Source organism: Silurus aristotelis (assembly GCF_946808225.1).
Source record: "Silurus aristotelis genome assembly, chromosome: 15".
Taxonomy (NCBI): Eukaryota; Metazoa; Chordata; class Actinopteri; order Siluriformes; family Siluridae; genus Silurus; species Silurus aristotelis.
Window position 1 is genome coordinate 24,965,495 of NC_139588.1, and position 6,000 is coordinate 24,971,494.

Sequence of the window (6,000 nt, forward strand, 5' to 3'; positions counted from 1 at the left end):
AACTGAATGAAATGAAATGAACCTGCCCTTGAAAGAAAATGCTTTCTCTGGATGTCAAGAAGGCATTTGATCGTATCTATTTTAAACATTAGAAAAATTTGACCTGGGTAATAACTTTGTCAATTGGGTAGAAAAGTTTATAATACTCCAACTGCAGCTGTTCTCACTAATGGTATGAGATCTAGCAACTTTACTCTTCACTGTGGGAATAGGCAAGGTGACCCCCTCAGCCCATTGCTTTTTCATATCGCCATAGAAGCATTAGCTCAGGTAATAAGGCAGAGTGTCCTGGTATTTTTGTTGGTAAAAAAGAAACATAAAATTACTTTCTATATGAATTATGTGCTTATTTTTCTGTCTAAACCACAAACTTTCATTCCTAACATGACTAATGACATTTAATTATTTGTTTCTTTCTTGGCTACAAAATAAATTTAGCAAAGTCTAAAGCTATGCCACTGGGATCTCCAGCATCTAAGCCAGCTCCTACAGAACCATTTCCTTTCCAATGGTCTCCTTCTGGTTTCGTCTATTTGGGGATACGCATAACTACTGAATATAATCAAATGTCTAGTGTTAACTTTACTCATCTTCTGGATACAATCAAAGCAGATCTAGAACACTCAGGCCTCTTTGCCCCTTTCCTGGTTTTCCCTATGGAATCTGTTCATTGTGAAAGATTCTCAGTCTGTTATGGACTTCTCCACTACCCCTATTTCAATAAATACGATCAGAACATAGAGCAACCCATCTGTACCTTAGAGAGATGTGCTCATCTTAAATCTTCTATTACCCCCATTCTAGCTAATGCAGACTTTCTGCTGGGGTTCAGAGATGGTGGTTTTAAAAGCATGGTATACACTGAGGTTAGCTAAGCTAGGAGATCTATTTGATAGGCAGATTTTACTGTTCTTTTAGTTGATGCCGGGACGATATGGCCTTCTTAAAGGTGGATTTTTCATATATCTGCAACTTTGACATTAGTAACGTAATTGTTAGAAATACAACTTTAGTAACTTCAAATGCTACCTCTGGTGTAGAAAGAACCTTATCTTCATCTCCACCAGAATCCAAGAAGCATATTAATGCATTTTATTGATCGCTAATTTCTAACTGCTCTCTTACATCCCATGCTACTCAGCGAGCTTGGGAAAAAGACAGTGGCCTCAATATCGATGTAAAATAAAAAAATACGCAACAGAGATATCTGTCTATAATCGAACAAAATCTACTCAGTTTATGATCCTAAATCATACACACATAACACATGTTCTTAAAAATTTTAAAAATCCTATGTGCCTCCTTCTTGGCCTCTCAGAAACTTGTATTGTCAATATCATGAAGGTTATTCAATATACTAACCTTTGCAGCTACGTAGAAAAAATGTCTTGTTTTGGATAATGGACACTGTTCCAACAAAAAACTGTGATAAACTCAAGTAAAAAAAAACCTGAACCTGCATTTACACGTGACATTGTTTGTTGTGGCTGGGGACCTTTTTAAAGTGCATAAATCCACAGTGAGCAGAAATGTTGGAAGAGTATCGGGTATAATTGCAGCCTTCTAAAATTACTTTGAGATAAAAGTTGTTTTTCCCCGAGGTATAGAAGTAATGATTGTACTCATAATCACATTTAAAATCCAGGTAGAGGACATGGGTGTCTGTGTCGTATCAGGAATTGTTATTCTTCTATCACTGTTCGAGTCTTGTGTAAGGAGAAGACCCAAATCACCAACATTATTGATGGATAGCCAGGATCTACACATGATAGCAGGATCATTGATTACAGTCACCTCTGTGCTCTGTTTAAAAGCCATGCATTTCAGGGCTACTTGAAGTAACAGTAGATACCCCTGCTGTGTCTCCTGGATGATCACCTCCTGAACCCTACAATATTAGCTGATAAACAATACACAACACCTGCTATATTTTAGCAAGGGGTCTTGTCAAAATGGTGCTCAGTATTTGGAAGAATGTTTAGTGCTGATTGCAGAAAGGGCTTTAAACAAAGCTAGAGACAATAATGTAAATCAATCACAAAGAGGATGAAGAAGAGGAGTAATAGCAATGTCATCCAAAGGACCTTCAGTGAAAACAATTTCACCTGCATTACAGTATTCTAGAGTTATATACAGTATAGGTGTGTATGTGTTATAATTATTATTGAATAATTTTATATTCAAATTTTTTTCATGTTTCACATTTTAATTATGATCATTTGATTTACTATTTAAATAACTGATATTTTAACTTTTTTACAGTCTTTGTAGGTCTGTAAAAAGTTTATCTCTTTGAATCTGTATTTTGACACAAGAAACTTCCTCTGTAACGTAGCTTTTTCATAGCATTTGTATTCAATTCTTTTCATCTTCTAACATGATTTTGGATTAATTCTATTTTATTGTCTTTTGCACTTTGTGGTCTTTGTGATTTGTGTTTGATCTGTTGTGTGCACAAAAACAATAGTTCTTTTATCACCTGCATATGAGAAATAACATGATGTAAAAAGGGAAAAGCGTTAATAAACCAACACTGACCAAAGCGACTGCATCAGGAAAACATGAACAGAAGTTTGTAAGATGGAGTAATTGGTATAAGATGATCGATAAAGGCATCATCATCACCAGGTTGCATTACGGGGATCAAATAAATCTTTTTTTGAACAATGAATCATTTTCTTCAAGAGGAGAACATCGACCATCAGGAACGGGTCTCTTCTATGCTCCGCTGATTTATTATTATTATAATTCTTTATTTTGTTTTGCTTTTGCTTTCAGGTTATTAATGTCTGGCTTGGGAATTCCCCAGACAACAACAACAACAACAACAATGAGAATAATAATAATGTTTCATATAATTATATAATTTTATTTTATATAAAGCACCTTTACTGATGTTGAAGGACGCTTCACAGTAACAAACAATACCAGACAATCAGACAGTCAGATTTCTTCACCTACAGTTTATTACTCCATTAATTAATTCAAGGCACTGCTTCTTCCTGCTGTTCTGATTTTTACTTTCACCTGCTTCCCTTTTAAATAAGAATAAAAATTTAAGGGGAATTTAACAAACACGTTTCATTTTATTTGAGTCTGAATTTTTGTGTAAATGATGAACATGGACGTGAACAAGGAACCTTTCAGAACATCAACTGAAATGATTAAAAAAAACAAGGTTTTGTTGTGTTGTTGTCAGCTCTGCTACCTCCAGCTCCACCTCCTGTCTTTTACTCAATGCCACTGTCTCTAATACATACAACATCTCAGGTCTCACCACAGTCCTATAAACTTTCCCTTTCACTCTCACAGATACTCTTCTATCACAAATCACTCCTGCTATCACTCTTCTCCACCCACTCCACCCTGCCTGCACTCTTTTCTTTACTTCTCTAACACACTCTCCAATACTAGTCAACACATTTCTATCTCCATTCTTTATTGCTGTAACTTGCAGCACCTCCTTCCCAGCTCGGTTCCTCCTTCCTATTATTCCAATCAATTTCATGTCATTTTACTTTACAGTTTTTGAGAAAAGTGAAGAGAAAATCACTCCAAACATCTGTGCTTTTTAAATCATGTCTCATTTCTCTCTTTTGATGAAAAATAGTTTGAGAAGGTCAGATGTAGAGAGATCTTTTCTACAGAGAAAAATCCGCTTCATATCACACCAAATCAACATCATTCAAATACAGCAGCACTGTTCTTCATCTCACTAATATTTATAACTTTCACCTTTTATACTCTTACATTTCACTTTACTTACCGTTTTTCTCCTGCTTTTCTCCTGCTTTTCTCCTGTAGTCCCTTATGTTTCTCTTTAAAAGGCGGCTCTGACTTTTACTTTCACTTTGAGTATTTGCCATCTACTTTTCACAGCCTGTAACTGCATCATCTGCACCATCTACTGGTCACAGCCTGTAACTTCACCAGCTGTAACTGCACGCTCTGCTCCACCTGCTGGTCACAGGTACATTACAGCACAATGACATTTTTTTGTGGAGGGAGAACCAAAGACGTAAACTACTTCAGTCTGTGTGCATTGATTTTATTTAATACATGCGTTTCACAATTTGAATTAAATTACTGAAATAAATGAACTTTTCGATGATATTTTCGATATTTTCAATGATAAGTTGTTGAGATGCACACATATATATATATATATATATATATATATATATATATATATATATATATATATATATATATATATATATATATATATATATATATATAAAGTATTTGCATTAAAATGTACTTAAGTATCCAAAGTACTATAATTTCTTCCTCTTCTTCTTCTTCTTCTTTTGGAATTAGGGGTCCCATTAGGGGTCGCCACAGCTGCAGGTCATTTTGCTGAAAGGATGGAAACGGCACCACAGCCAAAAAAAATGACATTAGACCAATGAAATTGCAGAACGGGTTCAGGTGAACCAATGAAACTCTTTATATTAAATCAGATGCGCTCCCACTGAATCGGGCCGCACCACATCATAAATATGGATGATGTTCCTCTGAGGTTTGACCTGCCGCTCACTCGGACCGTCTACAGGAAATGCGAATCATTCGTCACGCTGAAAACAACCGGGCATGAAAACACACTTCACCTGTGTTCTGAGCTGCACGGCATCGGGAGAAAAGATTCACCGATGGTGATTTTTAAACTCACGACGATGCGGAAAGATAAACTCCCGAGAGAAATAGTTGTGAAAGGAAGGAGGAAGACAGTGAACAATGACTTTCTTGGTAGGCTACTGTTTAGATACAAGCCATGTAACAGACACTGTCTTTCATTAAAGCCTGTGTAAAGTTCATTAGTTTCAGTGTAGGAACCTGCGGCTTATAGACAGGTGCAGCTTATTTATGTTCAAAATAAAAATCTTTGTACAATTCAGTGGCTTATATATGAAAATGACTGCATGAGCTCATTCACAACTCCAGAAATCATTGTATGTGAACACAGTTTCCCATATCATCCACACATGCAGATTAAATCTCTTTCATGCAAACAAGAAGGCACGTGTGAACATGATTCAGAAACAACTCCATCCTCTCTGGGTCAAAGCTCATTTAAAATGAACCGAGGGAAATAGGAAAACTGTTCTGTGGTCCAATTAATAAATATTTTTCTTAAACACTGGACTCTGCACCCTCAATAGCATGACTTGGCCTGCCTGCAGTTTAAACCTTTCACCATTTAAAAACATTTGGTGCATCATGAAACAAAATGCACAACATAAGAAAACCCAGAACTGTTGGCCAGCTAGAATCCTGTATCAGACACATATTGGACAATATTTCTCTCAAAGAACTTCAGCAACTGGTCTCCTCAGTTCCCAGATGTACACAGGGAGAAGACGTGATGCTACACAGTGGTAAACATGGTCCTGTAACAACTTTTTTGAGACGTGTTGCAGACATTAAATTCAAAATGACCTTATTTTTCCTTAAAATTATAAACATTTTCAGAATATACATTTTTCAGTTTTTTGTTTTGTTTAAAGCTCATGTGTAGAAGGTCAACCTTCAATGCAACACTCCACTGATCTGTGTTTTATAGAAGAGTGGAGCAGATGGAAACATTTGGAAAACATCATTGTAAGACTCATGAAATCCAACTTGGAAATTGAATATTCTAAATATTCTTTATATATAATATACAATTTATTTTGTAATAATTCAAATGCAGATGAAAATTAACAGTTGAACTTCTATGAAGCCTGCAAAAGAACAACACAATTATCAAATGATATCAAATGAAAATTGAACACAGATCTATTCAGCCACTGCTGTTCTAACCGGAAGTAATGTTTTCTGTAAATTCGACATTCCTCCTGCCCTCCTACACTCAGTAGTGCATTTATTACTAAAGTCACTGAGTGTGTGAGGAGCGAGGCTCACTGCAGTTCCACCAGTCACCAGCAGGGGGTCTTCAATCACACTAAACCCTCCTCACTCCCCGGCTCTGAGCGCGCCGATACCGAACAGTGTGTAATA